Source organism: Crinia signifera, chromosome 5 (assembly GCF_055691185.1).
Source record: "Crinia signifera chromosome 5, ASM5569118v1, whole genome shotgun sequence".
NCBI classification, from domain to species: Eukaryota; Metazoa; Chordata; class Amphibia; order Anura; family Myobatrachidae; genus Crinia; species Crinia signifera.
This window is the reverse complement of record NC_139221.1, coordinates 55,170,800-55,197,099: the sequence shown is the minus strand read 5'-3', so window position 1 is coordinate 55,197,099 and position 26,300 is coordinate 55,170,800. Positions and strand designations below refer to the sequence as shown.

Sequence of the window (26,300 nt, the reverse complement as noted above, 5' to 3'; positions counted from 1 at the left end):
CAAGGCTTCTTTAATATGGAAGAAGTGTACTCGCATCAAAACGTCTCTAGGGGCACCCTCAGGAGCACTTCTGGGTTTGGGTATCCTATGGATCCGGTCAAGAAGGAGGTCAGAGCTGGCCGCCGAAGGAAGGAGTTTCCTGAAAATGTCCATGGTGAAGTCATGAAGGCTGCTGTTGGACACGTTCTCAGGGACCCCTCTTAGCTTCAGGTTGTTCCTGCGGGATCTGTCCTCCAGGTCGCTGACTTTATCGCGAAGGGCCGCTACTTCGTCCTCCAGGGCCGCATGAGCATCTATAAGCGTGTTGTGAGAGCCAACAACTTCCCCCATTTTGGTCTCTAGGTTGTTTGTGCGGTCGCCCAGATCATCGATTGATCTTTGGCATGCTTGGAATGAAGTACGGAATTCCGCCGTCATGTCTTCCTTAAACTGGTAGAGTAACTGTTTTAGGGTACCAACGGTCAGGGCAGCTGTGTCTTCAATTCCTGGAGTTGTCAGGGGGTCTGCATGGGAGGGGCGGGGGGATTCACCGGTATTCAGAGACTGAGGGCTGGGTGTAGACACTTCGGTGGGTGAGGGCCCCTGGCCCCCCATTCGACGTAATGAAGGTTAAAAAAAAGTCACCTGAGAGACCGCCTTTGACACTTTACTCCTCTTTGACGGCATAACTGGATACCAGTGGGGCTCAGAGATACTACGTATTGAACAACCCAGTAGGGCTCGCTGCAAAAGTAGAAGATGGAACCTTAATATCCAAGTAAGTCCTTTGATGAGGACGAGTATATATCTGAAGATCTCGCCTTATTTAAGTGGACACTGTGGGGAGGAGCAGATTAGGGGACTAGCATAGTGGGACTTTCCCCGAAGCCATGTTCACAAATTTTGGTGCCTGCAGCAGGAGATCGGGCAGGGGCCTGTGGTGTATGCAAGCAGACTGTAGCCAGGCCTGGTAGCAGTAATGCAGGGCAAACACTGGGCTCAGAGAGGGTAAAGGTGGCCACCTCTCCCAGAGCACTCACATGTATATATGAGGAGCTGATGCCCCAACCAATATGGCCGCCGCACTTTGTTCCTTATTATTTATTTATATATATTTTTTTTCCAGGGGCCAATACACAAAATATAGGGCCTTATATGGGGCCAGGTGTGGGACAGGGGGGGAGCGACCACCCCACTGATGGTGCAGGGGAGCCCCGGAGAAGCGGCAGGACTCAGCTCCTGCGCCTCCGGAATCCAATATGGCCGCCGCCGGAGGTGAAGGAGGCTCAGGCAGCTCCTACCTTGATCCCCGGGCAGGCACAGGCTTCAGCGGGGGTTCGGTGGTATCGGGGGGCTCTCTGGAGGGTCCCAGTGGTCGCGGTGGTGCCGCAGGTACCAGCTGCGGGTTTCTGTGCGGGGACTCGGCGACGGGCTGGGCGCTAAATCGAGGCCCCGGCTTCTGCAGGTACTAGGCCGCAGTCCGCAGAGACCCGCGAGCGGGACTCTCGACTCCGCAGCTTTTCCCCTGCAAGTTCCCCAAGGCTTAGGGGGAGTCCTCCACACCAGGTCCGGCTGGCAGTGATGGGTAGGAGGTGAAAGGGGCTGATTCTAGGGCACCCCGACCGGAGCTCCAGAAAAACGCAGCCTCTCTCTCCAAGTCAGGCCACGCCCCCCCGTTCCAGGACATTTTATAGTCCAGGAAAGCCACCCGTCCAGACTTCGGACACAGGGCTTAATTACAGGACAGTCCAGGTGGGTGGTAACCCTAGCAGCAACCTCTCTCCCCAACCCAGCACACAAGAGAGGCTGACTGCAATGGGAAATTCCACCCCTCTGTGCATTGGCCACTCCCCAAGCGATTACTGGCAACTCTCTCTAGTATCCTCAATATCTTTCTGCTGTCAGGTGGTGGCCATTTTAAATGGTAGCAGGAACACTGGGACTGCAGACAAGTATATCTTCAGGTCCTGGCAGCAGTGTGGCAATAGTCCCTACAGACCCCCGGTGCCACCATGTGGTCTGTGAGGGCTATTGCTGCACCAACACCACAATGACACAATCGTTTAGAACTGAATGACTGTTAGCTGTCCACTGGTAGAATATTTAATTATTTAAATATAAAAATCAAAGTTTGCCAAGTATTCTAACTGCTAATTTACGATCAGTTACTGTATATATAACAATAAAACAAAGTGAAGAGAGACGCTCCCTAAGTGCAGTCTGCTACTCTAGCAAAATCATTCTGTCTTCTATTAACCACAAGATCTGTTTCAAAACTGTAGATCAACTTACTGTGTATTTTCAAACTATTAATTCCAGCTACTTTTGTATTATGTCTGTATCAACCCAAGCCCAGCGTGTTTTCCGAAACTGTGCTTATTTACTATTCCATATTCCCAGACAGCCTATGTAATATTTCCTGATCTTTGCTACCAAATTGACATGCAAGGGTCCACAACTACAGCAAACACAGATCCGACATGCCAATGATGGAACTGACCAAAGTGACCAATGATTGGACAGTGCATTCTTGCGAGATATCTATGTGGGTTTTGACTTTGGTCGAGATTAGCAGTTTAGGATAAAATATTAGAAGTTGGCTGAAAGGAAATATTGTGTTAAAACTAAATCCATTTTTTTTAGTATCCAAGTATAGTACAGGTTGAGTATCCCCTATCCGAAATGCTCGGGACCGCGAGCATTTCGGATAGGGGAATTTTCCGGTTTTTGGAATATTTTTTTGTAGCCATACTTACCTGTCCCCTGATGGTGTCCGGTGGTCCCTCGGCATCCGCGCAGTCCCCGGGCGTCCACAGCAGGCCTCCGGCATCTTCTCCTGGTCTCCAGCGGTCCCAGGAATGCATTGCGCGAGTGTGCGCGCGCACCGTGACGTCACCGGCGCGCGCGCACACTCGTGCAATGCATTCCTGGGACCGCTGGAGACCCTGGAGAAGATGCCGGAGGCCTGCTGTGGACGCCCGGGGACTTGGTAAGTATGAAAAGAGGGTTGGGGGGTTAAAAATAAAAAAATAAAATTTGAATGATTCCAAAAACCACGGTTTTTGGAATAATTCGGATAAGGGATGTCCGGATACCGGATACTCAACCTGTATATTATTTATTATTTATTTATTACCTTTTTCTTATATAGCGCACACATATTCCAGAGCGCTTTACTGAGAATATTTGAACATTCACATCAGTCCCTGCCCCAGTGGAGCTTACAATCTATATTCCCTACCACATGTACACGCACACACACAGGCATTGTAGGGTTAATTTTGTTAGGAGCCAAATAACCAACCAGTATATTTTTGGATTGTGGGAGGAAACCGGAGAACCTGGAGGAAACCCACGCAAGTACAGGGAGAATATACAAACTCTGCACAGTTAGGGCCATGGTGGGAATCGAAAAAATGACCTCAGTGCTGTGAGGCAGTAATTCTACCCATTACACCATCTGTACTGCCCATATGAAAAATCAGATGATACTGTGGGTGAAATTTAATAGGATGAGAGATTCAGAAACTGAGAGATTTAGTAAGAAATCTCCATTTTTTTTAAAGTGGCAATCATTTACACTTCAAAGGCAAACTGGTTTTGCAGTGTAAATGATTGGCAATTAAAAAAAAAAAAAAACCTGGAGATTTGTTACCAAATCTCTCACTTTCTGAATCTGATCAGATAGTAAGTGACAACTTTGACATAACTGACCAGGGTACAGAATCTGGCTGCTAGTGTGTGGGATTGCACTTTCTACATGGGGGTCAGAAATTTATTAGGTCAAGTCCTACATTCTACTCATTTAATGGTATTTAAATAGTTTGTGGTCTATGTACTAAGGCTTGGAGAGATACACAATGGACAGAGATAAGTTACCAGCCAATCAGCACCAAATTGCCATGTTACAGGCTGCTTTTAAATCATTACTGCTAGGAGTTGGTTGGGACTTTGAACGTTATTCTGATTGACATGCAAGGCTGCCCACAGTACCGGCTGTCTCCCCTCGCAATCGCAACCCCCCCCCCCCCCTCTCTCCTGTATGCCTGCAAATGGATGATTTACATAATCATCCATTCTCAGGCAGGGAGAAATCATTGGATGGTCGGAAACCATTAAATGATTTCTCCAGCGCCCGCAGTTTAGACACACCATATGGTGTGTCTAAACTGCGGGAACCCTGTGCGAGGACAGGGTGGACAGCTGCCTGCCCCCCACACCCGCATCACGGCCTCATTAGCATGAGAACGCCCAGCGTTCTCATGGGAATGCCCATGAAACACTAAGCGTTCCCATATGCTAATGGAGCTGCCCGGCACCCTGCCCTTCTCCGCCCCCCCCCCCGCTGTGTAGGGTGCGTACAACCGGCGAACAGAATGTTTGCCGTGGGTGCACGCACCCTGTGTCAGAACATGCGCAGAAATCCGTCTGTGCATACGCACACCATCGGTCCTCTGTGGGAACGCACAGAGGACTGAATCAATTAGAATAAGGTTCTGTATCTCCGTCCCATTTTATCCCTCTTCAATGGAGATCTGGCGTACCACAACCTCAGGTAGTTAATCATCAGATGGTTTACCTTAGGAACAAGCACTGTTTTACACCATTTTGTTCCTTATTGCCACATTAGCTAATTTAAATAATGCATAAAACCAAACTAGCAAGCTAACATATGCTCCAATGCCTTAGCAATGGCAAAATTACCAACAAGAGCACTTCTATTATCAACACATATTAGAGACGGACCCGGACAGAGTGCATTTTGAGCTAGAATGCTGAATTGTGTATTTAGGTTAATCTACTGATATAGGACCTGGGCATTATAGCACACTTACCTGCCAAACCAGAAGGCTCCATCAGGTGCACATTGACTGTGGGACCATAATCATTATTTCTCCCAGAGAATACGTTGGATAATACAACCTTTTTTGGATGACAGAGCACCTTTATGCAATGTCCTTGGGGATGCAACAATGAAATAGTTTTTCTGTAAAACTCTGTACCACACTACTCAATAATAACCACAGTGTGGTGTCAAATCACCTATTATATCAGACGAACTTCTTCAAATTATACAACCTGTTTAATATAAATGCCGGCAGGGAAATGGAACTTTCCTTCAAACTTGCAATTGGGTTTGTGTTGCTGTTATTTACCATACCTCAATACCCTTATTTAGTGTGGAAGAAGTCATTAATCAAGTATAATACTGTACATCTGTGATTATTACCTTGGTGATTATTACCGTATTTATCGGCGTATAACACGCACTTTTTTCCCCCTGAAAATAGAGGGAAAAGATGGGTGCGTGTTATACGCCGATATGCGTGCTATACGGCGGTAATTTCACCCGGCGGGTACCTGTAATGCCTGTAATGCCGGGTGTTGCTGTTATGCGCGTTGCTGTCATCCACGGGACGCCTACTAATCGCGCGTTCTCTGCTGCTGCTGCTGCTGCTCAGCGTCGGGTCCTCGCAGCAGCAGCACGCTTAAAACTCCTCCCTGTCATCCACGGGGCGCCTACTAATCGCGTGTTCTCTGCTGCTGCTGCTGCTGCTCACCGTCGGGTCCTCGCAGCAGCAGCACACTTAAAACTCCTCCCTGCACAGTGACTCCTTCCTCCCTGGCTACAGCAGCGTCATCAGCCTTCCCAAGCGCTGGCTGTAGCCTGGAGGAGGAGAAGGATTTCTGTGCTAACTGTGCTGCCCTGCTTCTGTTATTCAAGGTGGATTTTTTTTTTCTTTTACAGATAATCAATTATGTTAATAAACACTGTAATAAAGTTTTTATTTAGAAATCCCCTCTTAAAATGAAGGTGCGTGTTATACGCCGGTGCGTGTTATACGCCGATAAATACGGTATTAATTTACTGTGTTTGTATTGTTAGTGCGCTCTTTCAATTAATTTTTTCATTATTTGTAGGGTTCCAGCTATTCCGGGAGCTGAATATTAATAATAATCTTCAGAGCATTTGTAAGAAGTAATTATTATAATTTTTTCTGTTTATACATTTTATATATTTATCATTATTACTTCCTCTGTTTTTTTTTGGTTGCCCTTGATTTATATATTCTTGTTTGGTGGTCACTGTTCTGTGGTAAGAAGGATGCTCTTTGTATTGTATAGCATTCACTAAAATGTCCTCTTCATTGAATGATGGACATTAGGGGGGAAATTTACTAAAGGAAATTTGTAAAAAAATAGGTGTATTTGTATCTAGAAATACACTTATTTTTGACATTTACTATCCCGAAAATACGGCAATTCGTATTCGTATTGATGTGCTATCAATACGAATACGAATTGCCGTATTTTCGGGATAGTAAATGTCAAAAATAAGTGTATTTCTGGATACAAATACACCTATTTTTACAAATTTCCTTCAGTAAATTTCCCCCTAGGACTCTAGAATGCCTTAAGAGTTGTATGGGTACTAATGAAAAGCCCTTCAAAATAATAGCTTCCGCAATGTACTTTCACTTTGAGCTGTGACCGTTTTTACTTTCACTTTGAGCTGTGACAATTTTTAGTTGACAAAATCTCCACCCCAGTCCCTCTCTATATGCTCCTACCTCCAATGTCTGTTTTCACAGCTCACTCTCTGCAAAAATAGTTTTCACTTTCTGCCATGGCATCTTTTAGCACACAAAGGAGTAATTTGGTCTGTAAAGTGACCTCTAGTGGTCACTGGCAGTACTTCACTTCATAGAGGTGAGTAGCAGTTAGCCATATATAAATATATCTATCTCAATCTCACCTTGATAACGGGGTACAATGGTCCCCAAAATGTCAGAGTCTATAAGATGATGATCCTTTTCTAATTAAAAGATTTTTGCACATTTGTAACCAGTCTCCAGAGTGCCACTGCCATTCCAACGTCTACATATGGCCTACTTTTGATTTTGTACAAATGTGATCTCACTCTGCCTTCTTTAAAGCCTGTACACTTGTGGAAATGACTGTGCTGTTCATTTCAATACTAATTTAGGCATCCTGTTATGCACACACTAATGGATTTCTGATTTTCGAGATAATAAAAAATTGCCATTATGAACTCTTCCTAATTCACTCTTTAATTAATCTTTACTTTTCAAGTCACTTATTATATTTCTTCTTTAATTAGAAATCCTAAAATATGATTACTTGACACAGAACATTTGAAAATAATAACAAATACTGAAATCACTTAAAGTTATTGTGTCTGCTGTAATTCCACAAATAGTAGTGCTTAGGTGAAACATTAGCGCAGCTCCGTAGATGCTTTATAAAAATATGTCAACAAACAAAAAATAGAAATCATGTTTTTCTAAAAACAAAAAGTACAAAGGTAAAAGTCTACATTGACTTTAAAACAATGTTTTGTTCTTTTCTAACATGAAGCCAGGATGATAAAAGGATCTGTTTATCATTGGTGGCAGCGGGCAGGTCCGGATTAAGCCTTCAGGGGGCCCGGGGCACTTTAAACAGTGGGGCCCCCTCCAACTTGTCATTACTGGCCGCAAACTGTACGCTAGAATATTACACTGTCAAAACACAGGTAAAGGCTGTATAAACTTGGTCAATGGGTAACTATGGGGGGGGGGGGGGGGGGAGCTTGATTGGATTTGACGAAGGAGGCACAATAGAATTTGAGGTGCCCATACACAGTATGTTTTGTACCGTGCAAGTTGATGTACGCTCCCGCGCATGGCACGGTGCAAAAAGTATGTGCTGCACATACTTTTTGAACTAGTTTGAATTGTACACACTGCTATAGCACATCTAGTTTTGAACTAGATATAATGTGATCTTGTTCAAAACCCACGGTACCTATCATACCCTGTATGGGCACCTTTAGACTGTGAATACATCAGTACATAAACCAATCTCTGTCATTCTGGTTTTATTTCATTAATAACTGGTAGCCTGGCTTCCACCCATTACAATAAATGAGGTGTGCATGTTGACTAAACACCAGAATCAGGCTGGCTTGTGTTACTCTGTGAGAGTGCAGCTATTCATCTGCATATACTATATGTTATGCGCTGCACCTCAGTGCTGGCTTTAATAAAAATATTATATATATAGTTAGGGAAGATCAAAGGCGGCACTTGCAGGCTTGTAGTGAAAAACTCAATTTATATCACATCAAATAAAACGGTGCAAACAGTGTCCGACGCTTCGGGGCATAGCCCCATTTTCAAGGTGCAGGAAGACAACGGAAGAAAACGGGGCTATGCCCCGAAACGTCGGACACTGTTTGCACCGTTTTATTTGATGTGATATAAATTGAGTTTTTCACTACAAGCCTGCAAGTGCCGCCTTTGTTCTTCCCTAACTACCAATTGTATAGGAAGGCACTGCAGCACGCAAACCTGATGGACAGAGTGCCGGTCCGCCCAACCAAGCTATATATATATATATATATATATATATATATATATATATATATATATACAGGTAATCCTGGCACTCAATCCAAACAGTCAAAGACTTGGGTGTCCCTCTGTCCTTGCACGGCGGCAGGAAATGTAGGTAATATGCAATAGAGGTCACTCACAAGATTTTCTAGCTGCACGGCGGCAGACTGGCAATAATGATCACAACTGACACAAGTAGTAGTGAGTCAACGTTTCGGGCTGGTCGCCCTTTATCAAGACATGATAAAGGGCGACCAGCCCGAAATGTTGACTCACTACTACTTGTGTCAGTTGTGATCATTATTGCCAGTCTGCCGCCGTGCAGCTAGAAAATCTTGTGAGTGACCTCTATTGCATATTACCTATATATATATATATATATATATATATATATATATATATATATACTTCTTGTGGCGGCCCGGCACTCTCCTAACTTCTCAACTGCCCCAGTGCCTTCTGGAGGCTAGATATAGAGAGTGATGGAACAAACAGCGGCACTCGCAGGGAACTTTTCAAAACGTGTATTAGAACATGAAAACCATTCCAACGTTTCGGGGCCACGTACGCCCCGAAACGTTGGAATGGTTTTCATGTTCTAATACACGTTTTGAAAAGTTCCCTGCGAGTGCCGCTGTTTGTTCCATCTCTCTCTCTCTCTCTCTCTCTCTCTCTCTCTCTCTCTCTCTCTCTCTCTCTCTCTCTCTCTCTCTCTCTCTCTCTCTCTCTCTCTCTCTCTCTCTATATATATATATATATATATATATATATATATATACACAACCCCTTGATTATGATCCCACCTCACAATTTATGGCTCTGCTTAGCATTATGGTGAAGGATGCAGTGCAGGGAGGTGTAATTGGGGAGGAGTTGGGTAGGGCATTGGTCCCCAAATTCCCTGTAACACCTGTCATGTATACCCTTCCCAAAATACATAAGCACGCCACTTTGCCACCAGGGAGGCCTATTATTGCTGCCAATGACTCTCTCTTCCAGAATAGCGCAGTGTATCTGGATGCTTTATTGCAACCCTGTATCGTACATCACACTAGATATTTGTTGGATACAACATCATTTATCAATAAACTCTTGGCAGTGCAGGGTATCCCGCTGGATAGTCTTCTCTGTAGTGTGGATGTGTCCAGCCTGTACACCGTCATACCTAATGATGCCGGTGTGCAGGCTGTACGGGATCTCATTGTTGATAACCCCCTGTACAAAGGTCCTGATGTAGATTTTGTTTGAGAACTACTTAGTCTCCTCCTCACCCATAACTACTTCATACATGATGGGAAATTTTTCCTGTAACGTTCAGGATGTGCGATGGGGTCCAATGTGGCCCCATCGTACGCTAATGCCTACATGTTTGGGGCGGAGCAGGAGATCTTTTTCAATAATCCTCATGTGTCAGGGAGGATACATTTTTATTCCAGATACATTGACGATATATTCCTGATTTGGACAGGGACCAAACAGGAATTTGAGGATTTTATCCTGTCACATAACGGTACATCTTCCCCATTGAAATTTACTTTTACTTTGGATGCTAATTTGGTAAACTTTTTGGATTTTTTTCCACGTCCTTGTTTTGTAAAGAGACTGACCGGAATACCATATTGCATTCGGATAGTTTTCACCCCAAACCATAAAAGTTTGGGTTGCCATTTTCCCAGTTTTTACGTGCATGCAGGATCTGTAGCAGTCAGGCTGAAGCCTCCAATCAAATCGATATTATGGTGAATAAGTTTTTGGTTAGGGGGTATGACCTTGACCTATTTCAAAAAGCCAAAATTAAAGCACTGGCGATTCCAAGATCTACGTTACTGACCCCTAAGGTTAAACATGATCAATCTGCCAATAAAAAGATGCCTTGGGTAAATCACTATAATACCTGTAGCGGAGTGATCCGCCAAGTGGCTAGGAAGCACTGGCCCCTTTTGAGTACCGATAAAGATCTGGGACTGTCCAATACAGCCATTATGCCATGCTACACACGTGGCAAGAATGAACGCGATTGGGTGGTTAGGACTGACATTACGCCTTCACCAAGTAGGCCCCCTACTTCAGGCTTCTTTGGAAGACGTAATGGATGCTACAGATGCCTCAACTGCACCACTTGTAGAAACATGACCCCAGGAGAAAGCTTTAGACACCCTTTCAGTGGGAAGAGATATTGTATTCGATACAGGCTGACATGTACCACCAGATACATTGTATATTTAATTTCTTGTCCATGCGGACTACACTATGTAGGAAAGTCTGATCGTACTTTACGTGACAGGATGGCAGGACATCGTGCTGCTATTCGGGCAGCTCTGCTATCTGGATCCAGTGACCAGCCTGTTGCAAGGCATTTTGCACAGGCTGGTCACAGTATGGCCAATCTTCAATATATTATTATTGATCACATTCCACAAAAACTACGTGGGGGTGATAGGTCATTGGCCCTCCTTCGTTGTGAGTCAAGGTGGATCCATAGACTGAGGACTATGTCCCCCTATGGCCTTAATGACCATCTTGGTCTACATGCCTTTCTATAAAGGCTTCATATGACATTTATCCCTTATTGTGTTGATTTATTTATGTTTATGTAATGTTGGCCTTTTTCATGTTTTATTATTTTTGTAGTGATATATGTCTTGCTATGGTAGTCTATTGCCTACTTGAGGTTGGCGTCTATATATATAGATATATATAGGAATGCTTCAAATGGCCGCACTCATGGGACTCCGCTCATCGGGTAAAATAACACCCAGCAGCCGTGTCTTACAGCAACGTTTCGGGAAGGTTTATTATCCCGTCCTCAGGCTTCAACAAAGTATAACATACAGAGACATGTGCAAAAAGTTTACCTTATATCCCCTCCTGTGCTCACGTGTATGCTGCGGCGTCCTCCTTTCGCCTCCAGCCCACTTCCGGGTTCAGATCCCTCCTCCCCACGTACTGTGATGCCGGGTGACGTCAGGGGGGCCGTCCAGCTTGTCCGTAGCAGCGTTACAAAGTACAAAAACTTTGTAATGAGTGCGGCCATTTGAAGCCTTCCTATACTATCTTATCCTGAGCCGGCACCAGGGCAGCTGAGACAGATTGGATGTGTGCCAGCAAATCGCCCCATATATATATATAATCCAGAATAGAGCTACCTTGATTTGTCTGTGAGTGCTGGGCTGCCCCTGTTTCCCATTCCAATGGAGCAGGGGGGGGGGGGGGGGAACAGCGTATGCAGGGAGGTCAGTTGAATACTGACCATGCGAGCTGTGACAGCAAGCAGGCAGCCCTGCTCGCTGTCACAGCTCACAGAAAGCATTGAATATACCACTTATTGTACAATAAAATTAGTTGTAGTATTACTGTAAAAACATTTAATAAATAAATATTTAAATTTATTAAATAAAATAAACATCAACATCTTTCATTAAAACCACGTCCGAAGCATCCTTTAAAGGTCCATGTATGGGAAGCAATCTCACAGATAGGTCCAATTTTGAATTTTTGAAGGTGGATTAAAATATAAACGCATGTAAAACATCACACACAACAATATAATCTCTATAGTGCATGCCCCATTCTCGGCAATGGATGCACGAGCGTGTATGACGCTTGAGCGTCCATATCCTGTCCCCTGCCACCAGATTGCAATTTGCCAGAAACCTGCAGATGGCGGTCTGGCAGCAACGCTGAGCTTGGCCCCATCTGTAACATGGATAAGATGTTATTTAAAAAACGACTATTCCAGGATACTGATCCTTATCACTCTGTCAAATTCAAGAGAAAGGTGTCAATTGGCAATGCACATCATCAGCATGAGTATTGTTAATGTTTTGATTGATTTAACGAACAGTATTGTGCTATATGTTTACTGTGTACTTTCTTAACTAATTTTAATTTTTTTATTTCATCAACTCATTATTTTTATTTAATACTAGATCAGTGGACATGCATCCAACTGAATTGTTGTGGGCTTATTTGAAGAGATACATCAGGAGTGATGTTTAGCCTGAATGCCTGAATAAAGAATATTTTTCATTACTTTTGGTTTGTTTTCCAATTAATATTCAGTTATACTGTATTTACAAATTATCATATGTTTTGGCCATGAATCCTTGGCTCTTGGTTACCCATGGTCCATGTACCAGTCTTAAGCTGGGTACATACATAAAGATTTATCTGTTCAATCTATCTGATGAAAACAAAAATCTGGTAATGTATGGTAGCATACTGTATGACAACCAACCATGGGCAAAAATGATTGATCAGATACATTTTTTAAATTAAATGGTTCTAACTAATTTGTCTGAATGACCAATGACTGTTTTCCAGTGTTTGATTTTCATATGCTCCCATCCTTTGCCAATTTTTTGTTCCCACCAGACAGATTGGACAGACAAATCTTTAGGTGTGTATCCAGCTTTGGGCCCCCATGGATAGCCATTAGGTCTGTATTAGGACAAAAAAAATAACATTCAGAATATTACAGTACTGCATTGTACTGTATTAATGGGGTTTCAGATATTAGAGCAACAGGAATAAGGTCGCCAATTAAAAGATGAACGGGTTCTGTACAAAGGGTTCACAGGTAAAAGGTACAGTAAAAAATATAAATAAAATAACAGCAACAGAGAGCATCTCACACAAATAAGTACTGCTTAATTAATTAGCATAAAACAATTATAAAAAATGCTATTAATATGAATATAGACAAAAGCCACAGAATACTGCTTTATTCTGCACTACTCTGTAGCATATGTCTATAGGTTTAGTAATACCATATTTTACCATTGTTTTATATTAATAAATGAAGCAATACTTATTGTGTGACGGCTCTCTGTTACTGTTATTTTATAATTTTTCATGGTCCACTAAGGTCTTCCAGATATCTTTTGGGAGCTGCAACACACATTAATAAGTGTATTTAATATGTTCATCATAGTTGGACTTCTTAGCGATTATTAATCATTTTATGAATTATTAATTTTATTTTGGTTTAATTTTTATAAAAGGTACAGTAGTCCGTGGCAAAGACAGGTACAAGAGGTGAACACATTTAAAATGTCACTATGAAGGAAGATTGTTAACAAAATAATACGCAACACATTTTTAAAATATGTTTCCAACACATGTAAGGTTAGGATTATGGATTATAATAAGGCTAATGTTAACCAATTTAATGTTGACTTTTTGAATGTGTTGATCCTTTGTACAGTACTTTATCTGTCGACCATAGTGATGTCATATTTTTCCCTAATGGTATACGGACGTTAGGTTGACAGCACTATGGTCGGCATGCATTGAGTTGACCACTAAAGGTCGAAATGCATCGAGGTCGACCACTAAAGGTAGAAATGCATCAAGGTTGACAGGGTCATTCGGTTGATGCATGCATTAGGTCGACATGGGCTAGGTCCACAGTCAAAATGTTTTTTCAAGCTGACATGTGCCGACAGGGAGTATTTCATGCCCTACCATCCACTAGGGCATGGAGAGAGAATAAAATAGTGTGCCCAAAGCATGGCGAGTGCCACAAGCTATGCAAGGGGATGCGGTACTACATTCCGGTGTCCATGATGACTTTTGGACTGTCAACCTTGTCTATGTTGACCTAATGCATGTGTCGACCTAATGACCCTGTCGACCTAACCCCATGTTGAAATTCAGACATGTCGACATTGATGCATGTATAAGGGCCTGTGTTGATAGCTGAGGATCCCCTTTTTCCAGGGATACCAGAATTTTGAAAATTGGCCCTGGGGAACTGGAGATATCCAACTTCGAAGCAGCAGTCCACACCCGACCTGTTAATTGCAATACCCAGTCATATTTCTCAGGTTCTCTATGACTTTCTATGATTTTCTGAGAGATTATTCCAAAAGCTGAGACTCTCCCCTTTCTTTTGACACTAGCGGCTTGTCTCTATCATGCTCAGAACCAGAGATATCAGCCTTCCAGCAGCCGGTCCCTGCTCCAGCTCCAAAAGTCTGGTGTACAGTTTTATATTTTTGTCAATAGATTGCTCTGGCTCCTGATCTCTGATCCCCAAGTCCCCAGCACCTCCTGAAAGTTGGGACTCTAGGTTTTTAAACAAACAAGCTGCCCTTCCACTGGAAAAGGACGAATATTAAGCCCACTCCCACCCCTCCCCTCCCCTGCGTATAAAACACCCCCTACCTCCCTGAAAGTCATTTACAAGGGAGCCTTCGTTCAGCTCAGTGCCCCCTTCCACACGTTAGTGTTCTGCCTCCCACCACCTGTGCAGTAAAGGAATAATTAGCAGAAGTTACTGCTCCAGGTCCTACATGTTGAGTGGAAGACAGAGCACCCCCTGCCACCCGTGGGACATCAAAGCTGCTGCTGATAGCACCCCCACCCCTAGGAGGGGAGAATGGGTAAGGGCCCCAGTGCATTGCTTTGCCCAGGGGCCCACACTGCTGTTAAGACGGCCCTGCCTAGGGGTCTCACACCATACACACACTGCAACTGTTTTTTAATACTCACCCTCTCCAGAGTCCTGCGATGAAGGCAAGGAAACACCAAAGAAATGGCCACCATGGCATTATTTGGAGGTCTGCCTAATAAAATCTGAGCGCTCTATTGCTCAGACTCTGTTGGGCCGTGTGTGACGGTGCTGCTGCCGGCAGAGAGGGCAGAGGGCCTCCTCCTTTCTTAATGCATTCCTGAGTGAAAGCAATTTTTTTTAAGTTGATATTTATAGTTTACACCTACTTACCTTATAAAGGGATCCTGGGGTCCAGCATTTATCTGTAAGGTAAGCAGAAAATGACGCTTGGTGCTTGCGCACCCAGGCCCTTATTCTGGTTCACTCGCAATGGCAAATTCCTTTTCAAATGGACAAAACAATGTGCACTGCAGGTGGGGGGGGGGAGATGTAACATGTGCAGAGAGATTTAGAATCTCCTCCATTTTGTTTCCAACTCACTGGTTAACTCAGTAGTCAGTGCACTGACATTCCTGTTGCTCCGGTGGCTGTATTTAGTCATGTCGCTGATTTGCCTCACTTGGTTTTCCCAACATTTTAGTTCTTCATAGAACTAACACAGTTTCAGTTGTATAACATAGGTGCTTCAGGTTAACATCAATTACACTTCCCTTCAAGGGTGTTCCTGTAATTTCAGTTATATAGTAGCCAAGAACAATGCACAATACAACCCCGTTCAACAGAATAAGCTACATTCACACCTTGAGTGTTCTCTGCTTCCTCCTACTCTCACATGACATGCTGAGAGTATGAGCCTACTGTATGTCTAGGTTTGGCAGCCATACTTGATTTTCCTCCAAAGAGGTTTTGAAAAGGATTTATTGATTTGAAGAAGGATAACTAAGAAAACTTCTAATAAATGCATGATTAAAGTATACATAAGTCACTATTTTAAGAAAATAATACAGTACCTACTGTATGAGGGATTACTTCTTTTAGGAAATCAACACAGAACACAACATGTCATAATTGTAAAATGAAAAACATCACTAAATAGATATTGTGACCGGTTTAGTGTTTTTCCTTAAGTTCATAAATGAATAAATAAATAAATAAATGGAAAGACCTGTGATTAGTAAACCACAATATAATTATTGACAAAAATAGAAAGAATTCTGCATTTACAAGCAATCTCACATAACAGGATTAATAATAAAAAAAAATGCTCTTCTTAAGTGACTCTCTACACAAATACTGTGTGCATTATCCCATTAAAGTCAGTTGCAAAGATCTTGTACTTTAAAAAGAACATCTAAAAGTAATTATGGAAATGGATCATTTGCTCCCAAGACAATTAACATACCTCCCTTTTTATACACTTTCTCCTCCCATCTTGTTTGTAAAACAGGCATCTCAAACACGGAGGAGAAATATTGACACAAATGATTCACGCTGTGACACAATCAATGACCCTACTGGATGCACTGCCTATAAAAGAGGAAGATCTCTCTTTTATTTCTGGAGTTCTAAAGACAGCTGGAGAACAGGACACTAACCAGAGACTACTTCACACAGTAAGTTGCCTTTATACTAATCCTTACACAATAATCAGGACTCACTATTCCAGACAATAACCAATAACTTACACCTAGATGTTGTGCGTCTGAAGAGTACACAAGTAGAAACTTTAAAATGCGACTATAATCCAGTAAATGTAAGCATTATACATGCAGCTGTGAATTTATGTAATTAATTAAACATTCCAAAGGCTTTTCAGAACTACAGCACAGATAATGAGTATTACAATATCAGAGATACATTATTTGGTTGTGTTCTAATATGGATTCATTTACAACTTGGAATAAATCTTATTAGTTAAAAATGACTCATCTGTACAGTACTCTGTTGTTTCCTGAATGATACTTAAAAATACAGTATAAATGTTATCAGTGCACTAGATAATATTATTCATTTGAAATCATTGGAAACTATTGGAAGAAAATAAAGGAGATTAAATGTTTTTTAAAAAAGTGCCTTAACCCTTGCTGTGAGAGATCCTCAAAATATCCGCGAAAATGCCGGCGCTGCTCACAGCGACTGTTCTTTTTTTGGGTGCAAAATTTAGCTAAACTTCAATAAATTTCTCACAGCGATGATTGCACTCATTCTCTAGTTTTTCTCTATCTCTGTGATGCTACAATATATATATATATATATATATATATATATATATATATATATATATATATATTGTGTGTGTATATATATATATATATATATATATATATATATACACATATATACAGGTTGAGTATCTCTTATCGGAAATGCTCAGGACCACAAGCATTTTGGATAAGGGATTTTTCCGAAATTTGGAATATTTTTTTTCTTCATACTTACCTGGTCCCCCGGTGATGCCCCGATGGTCCCCCGACATCCACGTTGTACACTGGCATCCTCTTCAGCGGTATCTCCGATTCCTAGGGTGCATTGCACGAGTGCGTGACGTGGACGTCACCAGTGCACTGGTGCACTCACGCAATACACCTCTAGGTTCGGAGATGCTGCTGAAGAGGATCCTGAAGGCCGACGTGGACACTGGGGTACAAGATAAGTATGAAAATAAGGGGTGGGGGGAACCCCCCAAAAACCCGAAAAGCCACAATTTTATGAATATTTCGGTGTTTCGAATATACGGATAAGGGAGACCCGACCTGTGTGTATATATATATATATATACTGAATATTTATATATATATGGATATATGTGGTGGTACTAGCACTGGTAGTCCCCTGATCTTGGATGTTAGAATTCTTCACACTAACTAGTGTTAGACCTCATATACACTCCCCTCTTTTCTTTAGGGTGGCAGCACCTTCTCCTATGGGTTCTCGTTCTTTTGAACCCTCTGTGTAGAGAATCTGAAAAAAGGGTGAGATGGGCGCCTATAGTGTAGTAATTTCTAAACCAATTTTGTCTCCCTTCACCACATGAAGACAGACCAACACCCCCAATTTTAAAGGTGTACCGTATAGGGTGGTTTTCCACCACTGTTCTATGCGCGTCTTTATCAAGAAAGTCCCGGTGACTGTTCAACAGGTCTCAAGGAATTCCCTTCTTAATCCACTCCACAATGTAAATTGCAGCACATACATGTAGGGAGAGAGTACAGGGAAGACGGACTAGTGTAGTATGTTCAACACAATTTATTCACACCGCAAAAAACAAATTTAAAATCCGTACAATGTATAAAAGCAAAATGAGCTTATCTGTTGGTGATGCACACAATGATTGTCATCCATCCATCACAGTCATAGCAAATGGTCCCATATGTTGACCGTTATATAATCCATGACTCCACACAGATGAAAAAATTGTTTTATTGCTATATTTTATCTGTTTTATATATTAAATCTGTTGTATTGTGACCACATTGTCACCATTTGTTCTATTGGTGGTGGATACATTCTAGGAGGGCGCACTTTGTCCATTGTCTGCCATATTCTATTATCTATCTTAAGGAAACCAAAAAGCCCACAGTCTACACGCAATAGTTATCCAAATAGATTATTTTCCTTTAATATACATTTTTTCAATATGTAGTCTCAAGTTATTGTTTGTTGATGATTATTTACTTGGTAAAATATGTGAACTTTTCAAAGCAGACACTTTCCTTCTAATTAGATTGACAATTAGTTTTACAAAGCTATTTCTAACATTAAGTACTATACTATATAACAGGTTCACACCTGTAGTATGTTTCAACTAACAAATAGTGGTGGTGTTGCCCATAGCAACCAATCAGATTCTAAGGGGGCTATTCAATCAGGGATTCCGACTGTCAGAATGTCCCGATAGTCAGATCCCAGGCTGTTTTCGGTTCGCTTCACTGTATCTCGACAGTCGGAATTCAGTGTTCCGACTGTTGAGTGTCAGAAAGTGCAAAGTTTGGCAGCGGATTGTCTAGAAATCGCAGAGAATTCGACAATCCATGGCCTTTTCCTACAAAACAGATCTGAGTTGTTTTAAAGTTTGTTTTGTCGAGAACTGCCTTCAATGATGTCGGAAACGGCAGCGTTGAATAGGCAACAACCACTATTTCCACTGGAGGATATAGAGGCTGAGATTAAGTACCCCCAGATTTGGTAAATTTACTAAAGCTTCTATGCAGGAAAATAAGTTATGTTGCCCATAGCAACCAATCAGATTCTGTCTATAATTTCTGTATTGTATACTAGAACATGAGAGACAGAATCTGATTGTTTGAAATGGGCAACATCATCTCTTTTCATTTTTAGAAGCTTTAGTAAATGTACCCCTAACTATAATTTCTCTGTTATTATTATTACTACGTTATATATATATAGATCACACATATTACGCAGCGCTTTACAGTCCCTGCCCTAGTGGAGTTTACAATCTATATTCCCTACCACATGTACACGCACACACAGACATTCTAGGGTTAATTTTGTTGGCAGCCAATTAATCTACCAGTATATTTTTGGATTGTGGGAGGAAATCGGAGTACCCGGAGGAAACCTACGCAAGCACGGGGAGAATATACAAAATCCATGCAGTGAGGGCCATGATGGGAATCAATCCAAAAACCTCAGTACTGTAAAGCAGTAACGCTAACCATTCCACCGTCCCTACCGGCCAGGACAACGCAACACCACCACTCTTAATTTTTTGAGTCTTTGTTAAATCTACCCTCTGATCTGAAATTCTAAAATTAAGTTAGGAAGAAAATAGACTTTCTTGGTAATTTTTTTTGGCTGGGCAAGCCTTACGTGGATGGAATCCTGCTTAGACAATCTCTATTGTTGATTCCCATTAGATCAACCAGCTGGTAGAGATAATTAAATACAGCTCTTTCTATATCTCTGTATTAGGGTACATGTCATATAATAATATTACTCTCACACCAAACATCTGCTGTGCTACAGTATCTCTACATATTTTATGAGTGATCCTGTGACATAAGTCCTGCTATCCTCGGTGTCATCCCTGGCCACCTTTAATATTATTTCCACTGTTCTGAGAATAACAATAAGGTCTGCTATGATAGCTTTAGGGCCTGTAGGGGTCCTGAAGCAACGTTTTTGAATTTGTTCACAAAATTGATGGAGTTTATTAGTGCATAATTAAAATATGGCTATTTCAGTGATATAATTATCACTTATCCTTGTGCATTTTAAAACCAAAAATCTGATTTTAGCCTCTTGTTTTTTTACACAATATATGTTATGCTCTGGGAGAGGGCAGCCAGTTGCTCCGGGAGAGGGCAGCCAGTTCAGTGTGGCAATGGGGGGTGGGGCTGCCGATGCCTGGGATAGGGGCAGGGCCATGGGAGCACTTTTCTGTTTGGGGGTGTGTCTAGCATGATTGAGCCCTCGTGGCCACGGCCCCACATCTAATGCCAGTATTTCATGCATTGGACAGTGGTGGGCAAGGCTACAAGGACGCAATTCTAGTCTTTGGTTTCACAGACCTGTCTGCAATTCGGATTGTCAGAATGCCTGCAATCCGGGAAGTGTGCTCCCCTTTCTGGGTTCTATAGTTAAAACGGTACTTATGTAGTAACTGGGCTGCCGATTTTGAAATCGGGTCCATCGCATCGCATCGCACCCGACCATATCGCATGCGATGCGATGCGATGGACCCGATTTTTCCATAGGATTCAATGTTAAAATGGACTGAGTTCATTTTAACATGGAATTCAATGGGAAAAGGGGTCCTTTTCATACCCCTACTATCCAAGTGGGCATGGAGTTGGATATAAACCCGTGGCGAGCGTAGCGAGCCACCGAGCCCGAAGCGTGGCGAGCGTAGCGAGCCCCGCGTGGGGACACAGAATACCGTCCGCTCGCCACGCTTCGCTCGCCACGCTTCGGGCTCGGTGGCTCGCTACGCTCGCCACAGGTTTATATCCAACTCCATGCCCACTTGGATAGTAGGGGTATGAAAAGGACCCCTTTTTCCCATTGAATTCCATGTTAAAATGGACTCAGTCCATTTTAACATTGAATCCTATGGAAAAATCGGGTCATCGCATCGCATCGCATGCGATATGGTCGTATGCGATGCGATGCGATATCGCATCGCATCGCATCTGATTGTATGCCTTAACTTAAGGCATACAATCAAAAAATCGGCAGCCCAGATACTACATAAGTACCGTTAAAACAATACCAATCAGTTTAAAAAAGATACTTAAAAAGGTTCACAAGCTCTTTTTGTAAAAGTGTGATTTCTGGGTTATGGATAATATAAGTAAGCATTTGCAGTATTATAGGCTGGTATACTAACTTCCCCTTAATATTCACTGGGTCTGGCGATCTTCTGACAAGCGCGGCTTCTGATCCGGGGATGTTTGCGGCAACTTCCGGTTCTGAGAGTCCGTAATTCCGGTATCCGAAGATCTCCCTCCAATGCCATTCATGCGTTATGCACTTAATCATGGATACATGATTAAGAAAAATTTTACAAAAAAACTGATGTTAGGAAGTCTAAAGGTGCCCATACACCTACAGTTTTTTCTTCAGATCTGTCTGGAACAAAACTCTGGTAAATTCTGAATGACAGTTTGTCAGTTTTCCAGCATTTCCAAGCAAATGGTCAACTGTCATTTGCTCTCATCCATAACCATGTTTTTGTTCCAACCAGCGAGATCTGAAGATAAATCTGTAGGTGTATGGGCACCTTTAGACTTAGCAGAATGAAACAGTAGTAACTGTAAGAGTCTTTGGACTTGGGATTTCCTGAATGAATTAATAGCAAACAGTAAAAAATGTAGGAGGTGGGTCTGCCCGAGTAGAGTCTCTGACCTGAATGGAACTGCTACTGAATGTAATCAGCAAGAGATGAAGGAGTGACTCGGCTATTATCCAAGTAGAGTCTCTGACCGGAATGGAACCTGTAGGGAATGTAATCAGCGAGAGATGAAGGAATCAGGGGCGAATTTAGGGGTCAGGTCGCCCCTAGGCACAACACTTTTGTGCCCCCCCATTTTAATGAAATCATATGTATATACATTGTTATTTATATATTTCATTAAGATTTAACTGTAGCCCACCTTAATATTTTTTTAAGCACTCTGGACTGCTCACGGTACGGAGGACCCGGAGGGAGGGAGGCACTTATTAGTACAGTGATTAGCACAGTGTCTCCGTCAGTCTCTCTCCGGCTCACACACTGTGACTAACAACTGAGCGCAGGGGGGATCTGCGTGCCACTCAGCTCAGCTGTTGGATACACAGCAGCCAATAGACTGTGTGTGTGTCTAGAGTAGCCAATGGGCAAGAGCCGGCAGCAGTGAGCCGGAGCCATTTCTGGAAGCGCAGGGGGATCGCCGGACCCAGCCACTAAGCGGTGATGTAATGTGCATGGCAGAGTGGGTGGGCAGTGGCGAGTGACGAGCGGCGCTGCCGCCTACATATAACTCATGTCTGCGGCGTTCGTCACTCGCCGCTGCCCTCCAGCTGTGCCATGCTGCTATTTAACTGAATGTCAGCCTGCCTGCCACCCTTAATTGGTGCCGCCCTGAGGCCGGTGCCTCACGGGCCTAGGCACAAATCCGGCCCTGGAAGGAATGACTCGGATATTATCCGAGTAGAGTCTATGGCCAGAATGGAACAGGTAGGGAATAGAATTACATATGGATAGTGGTAGATCAATTAGTTCAGTAATACCACTCAGGTGCATGCGAGGAGGGGTTAATACTGAGTAAGTAAAACCAGACATTTTTTCCCCCAGCTCACTGAATGGTATTAGTAAGCATTCTTGAACACTACATGATAATAGAATTCATAGTTACATATACCTGTGCAGGTGTATGATGTGCCCTAAGCTACGTCAAGGCTTCTCTGTATATTGGGGGTCCCCAGTGCTATATATTGGGGGTCCTTAGCACTATATCTGGTTACTAATACCATTCAGTGAGCTGGGGGGGGGGAAATGTCTTGTTTTACTTACAGGGAATGGAATTAACAAGTGAGGAAGAATGGATGTCTTCACTGATTTCCAATGATGACCATTGATGGATGAAGGAAAGGTGAGTGTATTGGAAGACACTGGCAGGTAATAAGCTCTACAGGAGTAGGAGTCCTGATACCGCAGTCACAGGGTGGATTACACTTGATGATATTGGGTACCAATCAGGGACGTGCGGTGAGGTTAGTGGTTGGTGAGGCACTGCCATGGTGGAGCCAGCGCCAACGGGCTCTGTGGGGAGCACTGGGTCTGGGTTGCGTCTGCACTGACAGGCAGGTGTGGGAGCTGCGGCCTGCATAAGCAGCAGAGAACGGCAGAGCAGCTCCTGCCTGTCAGTGCAGAAGCAACCTGGACCTGATGCTCCCCACAAAGCACGTTGGCGCTGGCTCCACCATGGCAGTGCCAACATAATAATTGCCAACATACCTCTGACCTTTTGGCAGGTGTGGGCTTTGTGGCATCTCTCACTGTGCTGCTGGCTGCTGCAGCTCCTGTCTGCCTCTCCCTCCTGCGCAGCGGACCAGACTGTGGTGCTGGGACGATGCGCCGGCATCTTCAATGTGTGCTGGTGACTAGCACGGCGGGCTCTTGTCTGCGCCGTCTTACAGTTCCTCCCACGCTGGGGACATGAGTGACTCTTATGGCGGGAGGGACTCGGTCCTGAGCTTCAGCCATCTCCCGCATGACGGCTGCGTCCGCTCCCCGTCCCAGCTGCTCCCCTCAGATTCTTCTGGCTCTCTGCCCGCTGTCTCTGTCCCCTCCTCTGGAGGTGAGCGGGGAGCAGGGCGACGGCAGCGAGAGAGCAGGCAGTGAGGAGCCTGGCCCGCGCGGCGACAGAAGAAATTAGCGGACCTCTGCCTGTAGAAACGGCACCTGTTGAGGTGCCTCAGTTACAGCCAGGGACGTGCTTTCTGCCTATATGAAAGCACGCCCCTGTCACTGAGGCAGATGTGATTGTCCAATCACATCTGCCTTAGTGACAGGGGCGTACTTTCTTATAGGCAGAAAGCACGTCCCTGTCACTGAGGCACCTCAACAGGTGCCGTTTCTAGAGCTTTTTGAATGGGCTTTTACAGCCCGGCGCTCAGAGCCGCCCGCTGCCCGCCCCCTGTTTTGGACCCTTACCATTATCAGCGGGAGGCACTGCTCTTGGTGCCTCCTTAGCCTGTAAAAAAAAAAATGGGAGATAAAAATGTTAATAATAATAAAAAGCATACATGTATGACACATAATATGTGTCATATGTATTTGTTTTCTATTATTTTATTATTTTGCTCATTAATGACAGGGGAGGCTCTGCCTCCCCTGCCTCCCCTGACTGCACGTCCCTGGTACCAATGCTGGACACCATTGGTGGTTGATATCAGAGTGGACTCTCTAGGGCACAGAGTTAGAGTGCGGCGCAAGAGAGCTATGCCTTTGAAGCTAGCGCTTGGTCGTTATTACCAATGTTCAATCATCAATGTTTGGCATTCAATGTTTGCAAACGATGTTTGAATAATCGATGAGTGTAACCTCAAGGGAAAATGGAGGAAGTTCACAAAGACAGTAGGATATCGCAGGAGCTGTGGAGACACATAGCTATACTGAAGACATCATACAGGTATCAGGAGAACTTGGAATCAGTCTGGAATCAGTCTGGCTCATACCAGCAACACTGGCATGAGCCAGACTGTGCAGCAGGATGGAAATGCACAAGCAGGCACTGCAGGAGATCACTGAGGCAAGCAGCTATTCTGGAGACATCTCACAGGGTACTGCAATGTATTGAATCAGCTGGAGCTTAACAGTTTAATACCAGCAACTCTGGTAGGAGCCAATCTGCACCGCAGTATGTAATCAAAGTTTATGCAAGGAAGGATTTTACAGCAAAAGTGGAGGACTAATCTTCAGATTGAAAAACATGGGTTCCAGACGGTTGACAGACAATGGACCTTATTCAGATCCCTTCGGTCCTCTGTGCATTCGCACGGAGGACCGATGTTTTGCATCTGCACATGCGCAGGTGCGTTTCTGCGCCTGCACATGTCGACCATTGGACCCTGACGACCTTTTGATTGTCAACATTTAGACCCTGTCGACCTTTTGACCCTGTCGACCATTTGACAGTCGACCATTAGTGGTCGACCATATGACTGCAGACCTAGACATTGTAGATCTAATATACCATAACCACACTTGGTTTTGCCTATTTCAAGAACTAATTTGTACTGCGATCAGATCTGAATAAGGGCTATTGTGTAAGGAGCATTACGGTGTGTGGCATAATTTGTAATGGGCATTAAGGTGTGCAGCATATTGTGTAAGGGGAATTTTGGTGTGTGGCATAATGTGTAATGGGGAGGAAGGTTTCCAAGCGCGGTGTTAAGTGCGGTGACTAGCCCTGAACTTTACCCTGCTGGGTGTACACTTTGCTGGCTGTGGATTCCTGATGGTGGCCCCGATTCCGGATACTGGGACTAGAAGTCAGATGCACCGCTTACACCTGCTTTGCAGGGGTTATTGTACATGTGCTTTTTACCAAAGTAATTTTATTGTAAGTGCAACCTGTTATTAAAACTGCTTTTATTTTATCATCTGCACTATTGTTTGTCTCCATTTCTCCCTTTGTTTAAGGGAGATGATCATTCAGAGACCACTACCCATGTCCATGGTAGCATTCTGAGGAGACTAAATCATATCAAAAGGAGATTTACTTATGGTGATATCTATTTGTTGTTATTTACACCTATCACCTGGTTAATCATTAAGCGCTTTTGATTCACTTTACACCCACTTCTATTATAATGTGTAATGGACATAATTCTTGCACAGGTCACCAAAATGTCTACTTACGGCACTGGTATATAAACGCCACTACTACTGTGGGCATTAGGTGGAAGGGGCACTACTGTGTAATGGCCCTGAGTGGGATGGTGATTTGGTACTTGTTTCCTAGCATGGCGCCTGTCGTATGCCATCGCATACCAGTACTTAAGTGCGATGGGACCCGATTTGAGGGTTTTAAGAGCTGACTGTACAATTTAAATATCGCGTCGCATCGCATGCCATTACAATGGCATGCGATGCGACGCAATCATACCCGATTTTTAATTGTACAGCCACCCTGATGGGTGATTCCTATGTTAAATGCACCCCCAGACCCCATTTTTCATTGTACAACCACCCTGATGGGTGATTACTATGTTAAATGCACCCCCATTGTTAACGCCACCACCACTATCAATGCCAACCCGAAGCGCAGCGACCGCATCCTCCGACCTTTTCATACCCCCACTATCCACGTTGGTGTGGAGTTGATTTCATACCATGGCGACCGCATCCTCCGACCTTTTCATACCCCCACTATCCACGTCGGTGTGGAGTTGATTTCATATATGTGTGGTGAGCTCAGCGAGCCACCGAGCCCGAAGCGTGGCGAGCGGACGTGGAATACATGTGAAGTAATCCGTATCCCCTCGCGGGGCTCGCTGGGCTCGCCACGCTTCGG

General features: G+C 43.6%; 1 protein-coding gene across 3 annotated transcripts in view; it reads left to right on the top strand.

Moving 5' to 3' along the window:
- Window positions 1-16,281: 16,281 nt before the first annotated feature.
- TRPA1 (transient receptor potential cation channel subfamily A member 1) overlaps window positions 16,282-26,300 on the top strand; it is a 121,996-nt gene continuing 111,977 nt past the window's right edge. For all 3 annotated transcript variants that reach the window (XM_083187247.1, XM_083187248.1, XM_083187246.1), the window contains exon 1: window positions 16,282-16,388. The gene's annotated coding sequence lies outside the window, so the exon portion shown is untranslated. The remainder of the gene's footprint in view (window positions 16,389-26,300) is intronic.